The sequence below is a fragment of the Pan troglodytes genome, chromosome 5, assembly GCF_028858775.2.
Source record: "Pan troglodytes isolate AG18354 chromosome 5, NHGRI_mPanTro3-v2.0_pri, whole genome shotgun sequence".
Taxonomy (NCBI): Eukaryota; Metazoa; Chordata; class Mammalia; order Primates; family Hominidae; genus Pan; species Pan troglodytes.
The window spans coordinates 34,614,332-34,627,958 of NC_072403.2; positions in this window are offsets into that span (position 1 = coordinate 34,614,332).

Consider the following 13,627-nt stretch of genomic DNA (forward strand, 5'->3'; position numbering starts at 1 on the left):
ATCACAACACTTTCAGAAAAGTTTTCTCACTGCTGAGTGGAAAATGGAAGTAATAGTACTAAATATCTTTTCCAGATCTGACATTCACATAATTAATCATGCACTACTCTAGACCCCAGTACACACCTGGAAGGTTAGGAACAAATCTAACAAAAGACTCAGACAACCATTAACACCTCTGCTTGGAAACAAGATTTTTTTGGAATCGTAGTGTGTCTTCTTGTTTCTTCCAACATGATTCACTTTGAACTTTAAATCTGATAAGTGTGGGAAGTGAAAACCTCTGGCCAGGATAGAGTGACAGGAACCAGAGTTACTATTCCACCTGAATCAACCAAAAATTTCTAAAATGGCAAAATCTGAAACAATGAACATTAGGCAATGAAGGACAGTGATCTCTGAGAAATGCGAAACAAGATGAGCACAACGAATGCCTCAGCTTACTGCCTTCAGAGGTATCTCCAGGCCACCACACAGGTGTTATGGTTAATTTTATGTATCAACTAGACTAGGTTAGAATGCAGAGTTGCTTGGTCAAACTCTTGGTCAAAGTTTCAGAGTTGCTTGGTCAGAGTTGCTTGGTCAAACATCAGTCTAGAAGTTTCTGTGAAGGTGTTAGATGTGATTAAGATTTAAATCAGTAGACTTTGCCTAGGTTGGGCACTATGGCTCAGGCCTGTAATCCCACCACTTTGGGAGGCAGAAGCAGGAGTATCACCTGAGAATAAGACCTGCCTGGCCAACCTGGTGAAACCTGTCTCTACTAAAAATACAAAAATTAGCTAGGCGTGGTGGCACATGCCTGTAATTCCAGCTACTCAGGAGGCTGAGGCATAAAAATCGCTTGAACCCGGGAGGCGGAGGTTGCAGCTAGCTGAGATTGCATCTGTTCCAGCCTGGGCAACAGAGAGAGACTTTGTTTCAAAAAAGAAAGTAGACTTTGAGTATAGCAGATTACCCTCTATTGTGTGGATGGGCCTTACCCAATCAGCTGACTTGAAAGAAAAGGGAAAACAAGAGGACTGAATTCTACCTCCAGGCTGCCTCCAGACTCAAGACCACAACATTTGTTAACTATCGGCATGATGTTCCCTAACAAATCCTAAAAGCAAGACCTTAACAATTTCTTAAAAAGGAATCCATTCACTGCACTGATTTGGGAAATATAAGTTTAAATCATTCTTTCTTTTTAATAGATAGTTGACTATTCTTTGGTAAGAGAGGAAGGAAGGCCTCCCTTTACCACAATCACTTGAAATAATTGTATGGGATAACCAGAATTCCCTATCTCAGAGAGCAAAAAGCAGGACCTTAGAGTGCACTGAGAACACTGATGATGTGAGTTGTTTCAAGAATCAAGAAGGGAATTTCTGGTGGATATATTTTGAGGTGTATTCATTCCATGGTATAGGCATTCTTGTCTTGTCGTAAAAGCTGCCACCAAGACTTTGATGCCAGAATTATTTTGAAAAATATATATCACATCATGTCACATATGTATCAATAGGTTCATATTGTGCCATCATGTCTGGAAAACCGTCTTAGCTACTGAAAAGAATGTTCCCCTGAACTGGAAAGGCAAGGGAGAGAGGGACGCCACTAGGAGTAGATTGAAAAAATATCTGAACAATAAGGAGTCAATCATATAAAGATAAGGAAATGGAACATTCCATGGAGAAAGAATAGATAAGGTAACAAGCTCTCTGGTAGAAATTAACTTAGTTGGTTCAAAAATTATAAAAAAGGAAAGTGTGATTGAAGTTTGATAAATGACTCTAGAGGCTAGACATTGTAGAACTTTGTAAAGGCAAATAAGAGTTGAAATTTTATGCTAAAGGTAGTGAAATGGAGGGTGCTACTTTGGTTGTTTACCTAACATTCAGTCCTTCCTCCTTGTAAAATTTTAATTGTCTTCAGAGGGTGATGTGCCTCATCACAGGGGATGAATCATAATGTAATTAGGGCATGGTTCTTAACCTTAACAGAACCAATACTCTCTCTTTACAACAAGTTTTTTGCAGCACATCAATTAATATCCTGAAATAAAAGTGATAGTTAATGTAAACTAGCTACAGATACAATTTTTCTTTCAAATTTGTAAGACTCCTTAACTGGTATACATATGAGAAATAAAAAGATAGTAATTCAAAATGGGTAATAAGACAACATATATTTCCTTATGGAAGTGGTAGGGAATTACAATCTTTTTAATACTCTCAGCAAAACCAATAAATGACTATTTTAGAAAACATTATACAGTCAAGTTCTTGTACCTTTCAAAAGAATTAGTTTGAATGAAACAGTAATGAAGGCACAGGTATGTAGTGTTGGATGTTTAAAGCCAAGAGCCATGCTTGCCTTGCCAAACTGATTTGTTAATATGGTAAACAATTTTTTTTTTTTTTGAGATGGAGTTTCACTCTCTCACCCCAGCCGGAGTGCAATGGCATGGTCTTGGCTTACTGCAACCTCCGCCTCCCGGGTTCAAGTGATTCTCCTGCCTCAGCCTCCCGAGTAGCTGGGTGCCATCATACCCGGCGAATTTTTGTAGAGACGGGGTTTCACGATGTTGTCCAGGCTGGTCTCGAACTCCTGACGTCGTGATGCGCCCGCCTCAGCCTCCCAAAGTGCTGGAGTTACAGGCGTGAGCCACCGCGCCCAGCAGGTTAACAATTTTTAATAAGTTCCAAACAAAGTACTATGAAACATTTCCACAATTTACAATGTAGTTACATTCCTGGATTATTTGCTGTATGTGAAAAGTGTGGCCGGGCGCGGTGGCTCACGTCTGTAAGCCCAGCACTTTGGGAAGCCGAGGCAGGTGGATCACCTGATGTCAGGAGTTCGAGACCAGCCTGGCCAATCTGGTGAAACCCCGTCTCTACTAAAAATACAAAAAAATTAGCCAGGCATGGTGGCGCACACCTGTAGTCCTGGCTACTCGGGAGGCTGAGGCAGAAGAATCGCTTGAACGCGGGAGGCAGAGGTTGCAGTGAGCCGAGATCTTGCCATTGCACTCCAGCCTGGGCAACAGAGTGAGACTCGGTCTCAAAAAAAAAAAAATTGTTCAGAAATAAAGAACTTGTGTTTATACATAAAACAAAGGTTCAGAAACTGTAAACAGGTTAGTTGTTTTTTTTCTTACCTGCATGAATTTTCCAGAAACCATATAAAAGTCTTGCAGAATGTACAACCATTTTTGTTATGAGGAATTGCTGTGTTTATTTGTAAGATACTCTTACCCCTTTCCATTAGATGTCTGTAGCAGCCACTAGTCTCTGTGAAAATCAACCCCTCTAAAAATGTCCAAGTGGAACTGTCCTGAGAAACGCTTATTCAATTATTATCATCTATTTCTTGTTTATAGCAATTGATTTAGAAATGAGTATGAGACACTGTTGTGGCTGATGCAATGTAAGTACAGCCTTCCTGAGAGGTTTCTGGGACAAGTATTTCTCTTGTTAGAAGACAAATGTGCTAAGGAAGAATGTTCTTTGCTTTTGCCTTTACTTTCTTGCTTCAGAAACACTACTTTGAAGACAAAACACAGTGTTTGGAGCTACTGTGATCATGAAAGAGACACTCTTGACACTTAAGGATGACAGAATGAAAATGTCGCTGGAAAAAAGAAGGGCCTGATCCAGATCCCAAGAAAAGGTTCTTGGATCTCACCCAGGAACGACTTCAAGATGAGTCTTGGAGCTACTCCATTACCGAGTAGGGTGTCAGAAAGCAGGAGGAGGAACGTACTATCCTTTGTTAGTTTGAGGGGCTGGGCGTGGTGGCTCACGCCTGTAATCCTAACGCTTTGGGAGGCCGAGGCGGGCAGATCACCTGAGGTCAGGAGTTCGAGACCAGCCTGACCAATATGGCAAAACCCCATCTCTACTAAAAATACAAAAATTAGCCAGGTGTGGTGGTCTGCGCCTGTATCCCAGCTACTCAGGAGGCTGAGACAGGAGAATTGCTTCAACTTGGGAGGCTGAGGTTGCAGTGAGCAGAGATCATGCCACTGCACTCCAGCCTGGGCGACAAAGTGAGACTCCTTCTCAAAAAAAAAAAAAGAAAAAAGGAAAAAAAAAAAAGCAGACAAAAAACTATGAGGAGCTATAATTAAACTTGTAATATGTAAATGTGCTTACTAAAGGTAGGGGCTATTGTTTCTGTCAATGACCATTAATTCTTCAACTCATTAAGCCTGCTCATTAACGTTATCTTTCAGTAAAGTGGGCTGTACTTTTAGGACATCTCGACATTCTGCAGGCTTGGTGGGAGGTGTTCTGTATGACCCATAAATATTCTGCAATTACAATTGGTGGTCAGATTAGAATGTGACTATTTTCAGACCATGAGTATTAACCTTATATGTAACTTGTAAGTGCCTCGCTATTTCATTCTGGTCATGTTTTATTAAACCAGAGGCCTAGTAAGCAGGGGTTCCTCTAACAGAAAGATTCGAGAAGTCTGGGTCCTTGATGACGTTGTTAAGGTGCTTCATCAACCCTTCCTTCTGACCTCTTGTTATGTGGGACCAATAAACCATTCTCATTTAAACGACTGATGGTCAGGTTTTCCGTTAATGGAAGCAAAACATATGCTAACTGAAGCAGAATTTGAGGTAGGAAATGATACAATGTAATATATATATTTACATTTATTATTATTATTAATTTTGAGACAGAGTCTCTCTGTCACCTAGGCTGGAGTTCGGATCTCAGCTCACTGCAACCTCCGCCTCCCAGGTTCAAGCGATTCTCCTGCCTCAGCCTCCCGAGTAGGCCCGCGCCACCATGCCTGGCTAATTTTTTTTTTTTTTTTTTTTGAGACTGAGTTTCGTTCTTGTTGCCTAGCCTGGAGTGCAATGGCGGAATCTCGGCTCACTGCAGCCTCCTCCTCCCAGGTTCAAGCAATTCTCCTGTATCAGCCTCCCGAGTAGCTGGGATTACAGGTGTCCACGACCACGCCCAGGAAATTTTTTATATCTTTAGTAGAGACGGGGTTTCACCATGTTGGCCAGGCTCAAACTCCTGACCTCAGGTGATCCACCCGCCTTGGCCTCCCAAAGTGCTGGGATTACAGGCGTGAGCCACCACACCCGGTCTAATTTTTGTATTTTTAGTAGAGACTGGGTCTCACTATATTGGCCAGCTGGTCTCAAACTCCTGGGTCTCAAGTGATCTGCCCCCTCGGCCTCCCAAAGTGCTGGGATTTCAGGCATGAGCCACCGTGCCCGGCGGTAAGATATATTTTCCAAAGATAATTCTGGCAACCATGTGGAGCATGAATTTTAGGAAGAATGGAAATGCTAGGGGACTGGTTAGGAGGCTACTGTGGTAATCTTGGCAAGAGAGTGTGACGTCTTCCAGAATGTAAGCTCACTGAGTGGAGGGAATTTGTCTATCTTTGTTCACGATTGTATCTACAGTTTCTAGAAGAGTACTGGCAACTAGGTAGTGCTTAGTCAACATTTATTGAGTGAATGTTTTTGGCTTAGGCAGTTTAAAGTGGAAGAGAGGTGTGGGTGGATTCCAGACACACTTTTGACACAAAATAGATATGGTGTTCTGTTGGACAGCAGAGAAAAGATAACAGCCAGCTGTGAAATGGCCTCAATCTAAAGAACACCTGCTGACAAAATGCACTCCCTGTGGCTAATGGAGACCGCTCAAAATTTAACAGGGTCCAGAGGCCATGGCCCAGGTGAGGGAACAGTCATGTACTCTGGGTTCTCAGAAAACATGACCCATGACAAACATCTGCTTTGCAACCCTAGACCAGAGTAGTTCTTGTAACCAGGGCCAAGATAAACTCTAGCAAGAAATCCCCAGTCGACCACCTAGAAACATCCAATCAACAAGACTTGTAGTTTTGGGCTTAAAAGTCACCCAATCGGGGCTCAACTGCCTTGTCCAATCAGGGCTCAGCTGTATCAACCAATTGGAACTAAGCAAGTTTGAATCCCTCATTTGCTTAAATGAACCTGATTGAGAATAAACACTGGGAAGATTGAATTTTCCCAGCGTATACATTGTTTCTCAGAAAATAAAACCTGTCCCTTTGGCCTCCACAGATCTCATGCCTGCTTGACATCTCCGCATGGATATCTAATCAGCATCTCTAACTCAACATGTTCAAAACTAAAACCTTGTTTTTCCTTTACCTCCAAATTTCTTCCCTTCACTCTTTCTTATCTTGGTAAATACGCACTCCTCTCAACTTAGTGGCTAAACTCTTAACCTGTATTAACTGAAGACTATGAGATCTGCAGAGGCCTCATATGGACAAGGCGCATCATTCGTTTTTTGTTTTTTTCTTGTTGTTTTTGTTTTTTGAGACGGAGTCTCGCTCTGTCGCCCAGACTGGAGTGGAGCAATCTCGGCTCACTGCAACCTCCGCCTCCCGGATTCAAGCGATTCTCCTGCCTCAGCCTCCCGAGTAGCCGGGATTACAGGCTTGTGCCACCACGCCCCGCTAATTTTTTGTATTTTTAGTGGAGACGGGGTTTCACCGTGTTAGCCAGGATGGTCTCGATCTCCTGACCCAGTGATCCGCCCGCCTCGGCCTCCCAAAGTGCTGGGATTACAGGTGTGAGCCACCGCTCCAGGCCTGCATCATTAGTTTTAACCAGGATTGAGGTCCTTACTGGAAAAGGCCATCACAAGGACAGAAGGGAAATTGACTTATGAATATGTACAATAAGTTAGAAGAATTTCTGGAGATGCAAACTAGATTAAATGAGTGGGAAAGTAGTGTATGGTTTTGAGAGATAGTAGAGGGTAGCGTTGAGTGTCTTTGGTGGTTAATTAGATATGTGTGGGAGGAAGGCAGCAAGGTGCCTGTGGAATAATACAGTGGCGACATGCTGTAGGCTATATGGACTTAACATTTAATGAGGGTGGTAGAGACTAAAGATATATATTTAAGAAATAGCAGCATACAGAGGATATGTAGAGCAAGTGTAATATATATGAATGCTTAGGAAGAATGTGTAGCGCATGAAGAAAGTATGCCTACATTTGAACTCTAAAAAACACTCACATTTAACAACAACAACAGAAATTTTACAAATAACTTACGTGAAATCAATGCAATATATTGTAATGGAAAGACAAGGCTGTTTCAAAGCAAGAATCATTTGTGTCAAATGATAAAATGAGTTTAGTAAAGTGAAGGCTAATAAGTTCATTAGATTTAGAGACATGGGAATCATTGGTGACTCTGATAAGAGTCATTTCACTGCAATTCTAAGAATCAAGTTTATATTCAGAAGATTGAGAAATGAGAGTAAGATGAGGAATGGAGACACAGAGTAAAAATATCCATTTCAAGAAATGTGGCTGGAATTGGAAGGAAAGAAATTGTGCTGGCTGCAGAAGAATGTGGAGCTAGGGGAGATTTTTAATATGAAGAGACTTGAACCATTTTAAATAGTAATAAAAAGAAACCAGCAGAGGACAGGGTGAAGACAGAGACAACAGGAATAATTAACAGCACAAATTCCCTGTGAATACAGGACAAGATGGCCTGAGGACCTTTGAAGAACTAGCTGTGGACACTTTAAGCTCTCCCCAATAAAAGTATAGCGTAGAGACCAGCAGCATCAGCATCAGTTGAGAGCTAGTTATAAATGTAGAATCTCGGCCGGATGCGGTGGCTCACACCTGTAATCCCAGCACTTTGGGAGGCTGAGACGGGTGGATCACGAGGTCAGGAGTTCAAGACCAGCGTGACCAAATGCTGAAACCCTGTTTCTACTAAAAATACAAAAATTAGTTGGGCATGGTGGCACGCGCCTGTAATCCCACCTACTCGAGAGGGTGCGGCAGGAGAATCGCTTGAATCTGGGGAGCAGAGGTTGAAGTGAGCCAAGATCGTGCCACTGCACTCCAGCCTGGGTGACAGAGCAAGACTCTGTCTCAAAATAAACAAATAAATAAAAATAATAAATGTAGAATCTCAGGGGTTACCCCAGACATATGGAATTTTCATCTTAAAAAAATTCACAGGTGATGCTATATAAACATTAAAGCTTGTGTAGCACTGATACAAGGGATATTTATTCCATTTTAGCAGACAGAAATGAAAAAAAGGATGCATACAAATATAGGTACATTTATAAGTTAATGAAGGAAGTTAAGATGGTTTTCATTTGATGGCATTTTTAAATTTGAAGTAGGAGGCAAAGTCATCAGCTGAAGGTACAGAAAGTAGGATTAGATATCTTGAGGAAGTCAAGCCTTTTTGAAGTAGCTACTATGAATCCTATTAGGGAAATGCAAGTGAGTGGGATAGCATTGAAGGGAACAAGTAAGTCACCCCTCTTCTCTGTACTTAAGTTTCCTGGCCTCTAAAGTGAAGGGTTGGACTGAACTTCCCAAAAGTCCTATCTGGACCCAAGGTAACAAAGGCCGTAATTATTTCACTAATCTTGCTCTTTCTCTCCTCTTTGAAGATGATACCAAGTTGAATCCTTATGCAGGAGGAGATGGTGAGTACAGAACTGCCCCTTGAGCCCACCCCTAGAAGAGTGTGCAGCAGCCACCTGGCCTCTTTGCTTTTATTTCAAGTAGGTGGGGTATGAGTAACAGCAGCATGAGCATTCCAGGCCTTGTGGTGGGTGGGAAGGCAGGGGAGGTTGTGGGTACAGGCATCCTGGACTGGAAGGCCTACTCCTTATTTAGAGTGGCACTAATCTTCACCGTGGTGTGATATTCTCTAGGAGCACCAAACAGTCTGTGTGGAGTGAATAAGATCCATATGGAATAATCTACAATTGGAACTCTGAGGGAGGATGTTCACTATGAAACAAAGGAGTGTGAGGACACTGCTGAAATGTGGCTGAAGGGAAAGAACAAGGAATCTAAGCTGGAAATGGAAGAAAGAAAAGGTAGGAACAGAAAGATCCATGGAGAGAAAAAAATGTTAAGGAAATAGAAGTTGCATTTCAGTAGATAAACAAATGTTGAGGAAGTAACTGGATGAGGTCGCCAGAAAAGAAAGCAGATTAGGGACACTATGGTAGGCAGACTAATGCCCTGCCACCCTCCACAAAGATGTCCATATCCTAATTCCTAAACTTGTGAACATGATACCTTACATGACAAAGGGGACGTTGCAGTTTGATTAATTTAAGGGCCTTGAGATGGAGCATTTATTCTGGATTATTTGGATAGGCACAATGTAATCACAATGGTCCTTATGAGTGAAAGAGGGAGGCATGAGGGTCAGAGTCAGAGATTTGAAGATGTTACACTGCTGTCTTTGAAGATGGAGGAAGGAGCCACAATCCAAGCAATCCAGGCAAACGCTAAAGCTAGAAAAGACAAAGGAACTGATTATTCCCTAGAGACTCCACAAGAAACATAGCCCTGTTGACACCCTTATATTAGCCCAGTGAAACCCATTTCAGACTTCTGAACTCCAGAAATGTAAGATAGTAAATTTGTGTTGTTTTAAGTCATTATATTTGTGGCAGTTTTAAGTCATTATATTTGTGGCAGTTACAGGGAAATAATGCAGATAGTAATAATATTAATAATAATAGCAGCTAACATTTGTTGAGCATGTATATTGTTCTAAGATATTGTCACAAGTCCTCCTATGAGTTTTAACTAAATTTATTCTTTTTCTGTTTTTGTTTTTGTTTGTTTGTTTGTTTTGAGATGAAGTCTCACTCTTCTCCCCCAGGCTGGAGTTCAATGGCGCGATCTCAGCTAATTGCAACCTCCGCCTCCTGGGTTCAAGTGATTCTTCTGCTTGGGCCTCCCTGAGTAGCTGGGATTACAGGTGCCTGCCACCACGACTGGCTAATTTTGTATTTTTAGTAGAGACAGGGTTTCACCATGTTGGCCAGACTGGTCTAGAACTTCTGACTTCAGGTGATCCACCAGCCTTGGCCTCCCAAAGTGCTGGGATTACAGGTGTTAGCCACTGCACCCGGCCCTTTTTTTTTTTTTTTTTTTTGAGATGGAGTTTTCCTCTTGTTGCCTAGGCTGGAGTGCAATGGTGCGATCTCGGCTCACTGCAACCTCTGCCTCCCAGGTTCAAGCGATTCTCCTGCCTCAGCCTCCAAGTAGCTGGGATTACAGGCGTGCACCACCATGCCTGGCAAATTTTGTATTTTTAGTAGAGATGGGGTTTCTCCACATTGGTCAGGCTGGTCTTGAACTCCTGACCTCAGGTGATCCACCCGCCTCGGCCTCCCAAAGTGCTGGGATTACAGGTGTGAGCCCCCACACCCAGCCAATTGATTCTTATATATTTAATTTTCATTGAGTTCTTACCATAGTTATTAATAAGTAGAAACTATTAAATGCATTATTTTATTTAAAATTCACAAAGTCCTGCGAGTTGGCATCATTTTCTCCCCATTTTACACATGATAAAACCTAAGTTTAAATAAATTAAATGGTCTGCCTTATGTCTCACAGTAGCGGAAAAGCTGAGATTTAAACATGAGTATTCTAATTCCAGAGTCTGTGTTCTTATAAACTACTCTATACTGGATTATATTATTTTGGAGTCATTATTTTGGCATAATACTGATGGATTTATTCTTTTGGCATAATACTGATACATGACAAAGTCCAGAGCACGGCCATTTGTGCTAGTGACTAAATAGACTGGAAATAAAGATTCCTGGGAAAAGAGAGATCAAATGAATGAGAAGCTGGGGTGCTGGATGATCTGTCCACATGGCCCCTGAAGTCACCAAGGGTGAGTGGAAGAAAAGAGGCACCAGGTCTTCATTAAATTAGGAAGAGTTTTCTTGCTGAGAAATGTGAGATTGTGTTTTTTTGTTTTTTGGGGTTTTTTGGATGGAGTTCGCTTTTGTTCCCCAGGCTGGAGTGCAATGGTGCGATCTCGGCTCACCCCAACCTCCGCCTCCCGGATTCAAGCGATTCTCCTGCCTCAGCCTCCAGAGTAGCTGGGATTACAGGCATGCACCGCCATGCCCAGCTAATTTTGTATTTTCAGTAGAGATAGGATTTCTCCATGTTGGTGAGGCTGGTCTTGAACTCCCGACCTCAGGGTGATCTGCCCACCTCGTCCTCCCAAAGTGCTGGGATTAAAAGTGTGAGCCAGCGCACCTGGCCCAGATTGTGTTTCATAAAGCAAAGCCTCCAAGGAACAGGGTTTTGCTTAGGGGAGAGTGGTTGTTCTAATTTTTTTTTTAGAAATGAGGTCTACCTATATTGCCCAGGCTAGTCTTGAACTCCTGGCTCCAAGCAATCCTCCTGCCTTGGCCTCCCAAAGTGTTGGGATTACAGGCATGAACCACTGCACGTGGCCAGAATAGGATTTTTTTGTTTTTGTTTTTGCTTTTGTTTTGAGACAGAGTCTCACTCTGTTGCCTAGGCTGGAGTGCAGTGGTGTAATCACAGCTCATTGCAGTCTTGACCTCCTCAGGCTCAGGCCATCTTCCCTTTTGGGCCTTCCAAGTAGCTGGGATTATAGGCGCATGCCACCACATCTGGCTAATTTTTGTATGTTTTTTATAGGGACAGGGTTTCGCCATGTTGTTGCCCAGGCAAGTCTGAAATTCCTGGGCTCAAGTGATCTGCCTGCCTCGGCCTTTCAAAGTGCTAGGCATGAGCCACTATGCCCAACCCAGAATAGGGTTTTTAAAATGCAGATAGAAGCCTGGGCACGGTGGCTCACGCCTGTAATCCCAGCACTTTGGGAGGTCAAGGCAGACGGATCACAAAGTCAGGAGGTTGAGACCAGCCTTGCCAATATGGTGAAACCCCATTCTGTACTAAAAATACAAAAAAAAATTAGCTGGGCGTGGTGGCAGTCACCTGCAGTCCCAGCTACTTGGGAGGCTGAGGCAGGAGAATTGCTTGAACCTGGGAGGCAGAGGTTGCAGTGAGCCAGAGGTTGCACTCTAGCCTGGCAACAGAGTGAGACTCAGTCTCAAAAAATAATAAAATAAAATGAAATGCAATGATTTGGAAATTGGAATGTGGCCTCAGAAGGTACTAACCTATTTCCTGATCCTGAGATTGGAGAATGTGTAGTTTCTAATTTAAATAGCAATGCATTAGGGAGATCTAGGTTTAAGTTAATGCAGGAACATTTGGATAAGTAGTTAAGGATTGTGGTTGTTAACACGGAAATGTGAGATACAAAGAGTGGAGTTGAAATATGCAGAGAGACAAATTGCAAGTCTACATTATTGAAACAGAAGAACACAGGGGTATGGAGATGAAGGTATAGGTGGAGAATTAGAGGGACATATATCCAGAGTGGTAACTGGGATAGCAGGAATATGAGACAGTAAGTTTAGCGAATCAAATGTTTTCCAAGTAAATTAAACATTCCCCACAGTCCAAAAGATCCCACTGGAAGTAGAAAACTGAGTGGGAAATGAGGTTAATTGAGAAATTAAGAGATTGAGACAGATAGCTTCATCCTTGAGGTAGATCTTGCTGGATATCAATCTCTTGGGAAAAGTCTACAGTTCAGGCCCCTGGGAAAGTTCCAGCATCTGGCTACTCTTACTCTGTTTCCTAAGGAATGGTCATGGGACAGGTCTTCATGTTCTGACATTTACTTCTCAGTGAAAGTCCCCACCAAAATTCTTCTGGACTCTTCCAGTAATATCTGAACTAGTCTTATTTTCATCTTATTTCACCACCATTCCCAATCCATTTTCCACATTATTTATGGAATTAACTTTGTAAAATTCAAGTCTGATTGTAATCCTCCACCTCCCAGGTTCAAGTGATTCTCCTGCCTCAGCCTCCCAACTAGCTGGGACTACAGGTGCCTGCCACCATGCCTGGCTAATTTTTTTGTAATGTTTTCTTATTATTGTGATTCTTGCTTTTATAATGTTTCATTATTTCCTCTTATAATGTTTCGTTGTAATATTTCACTATTATTGTGATCCTCTCTTTTTTATCATGTTTAATTATTTCCTCTTAACAATGGCAGAGAAATACTCATTGGCATTTTTGGTGTATCTTTAAATGTGAACTGAAGCAACAGAACAAATTCATTATCAATATTCCAAAGCACTCAAATGAATCAAAGCATGAACATAAGTGCAATGCAGAAATAACATAAACCTAAAAATTCATTTACTTACAGTTGCCCAGAATGCAACCTCAGTTGGGTTCTCAGTGCTGTCAGGAAATCTGTTATGATTTTCTTTTTTGCCCAGGCTGGAGTGCCGTGGCGCCATCTTGGCTCACTTCAACCTCTGCCTACCGGGTTCAAGTGATTCTTCTTCCCCAGCCTCCCGAGTAGCTGGGATTACAGACGTGAGCCACCGCGTTCCACCTGTTGTGAGTTTCTAACCAACTCTGCCTTCCATTTCTACAGGCTATTTCTAACCTTTACTACTTTCCCAAATGTCCCAAATGTTCTATGACCAGCTTTCCCACACAAAAACCTTGAAAAGGTGCAGTGAGAAAATGGTTACCAGGTTAGTAACTGTAGGACAAGATCTACATTATCTTAAGGTGATAGAGTGGACCTTAAGTTGAAAGCAACCCCCACCTGAATACTAAAACTAAAAAAAGCATGCTACTTTCCTCTTTCCCATCCTATTCCACTTCCCCCCCCCCCCCAAAAAAAAACTATGATACGGAGACATTTTATTTTTAGTGATAGTTTTTCA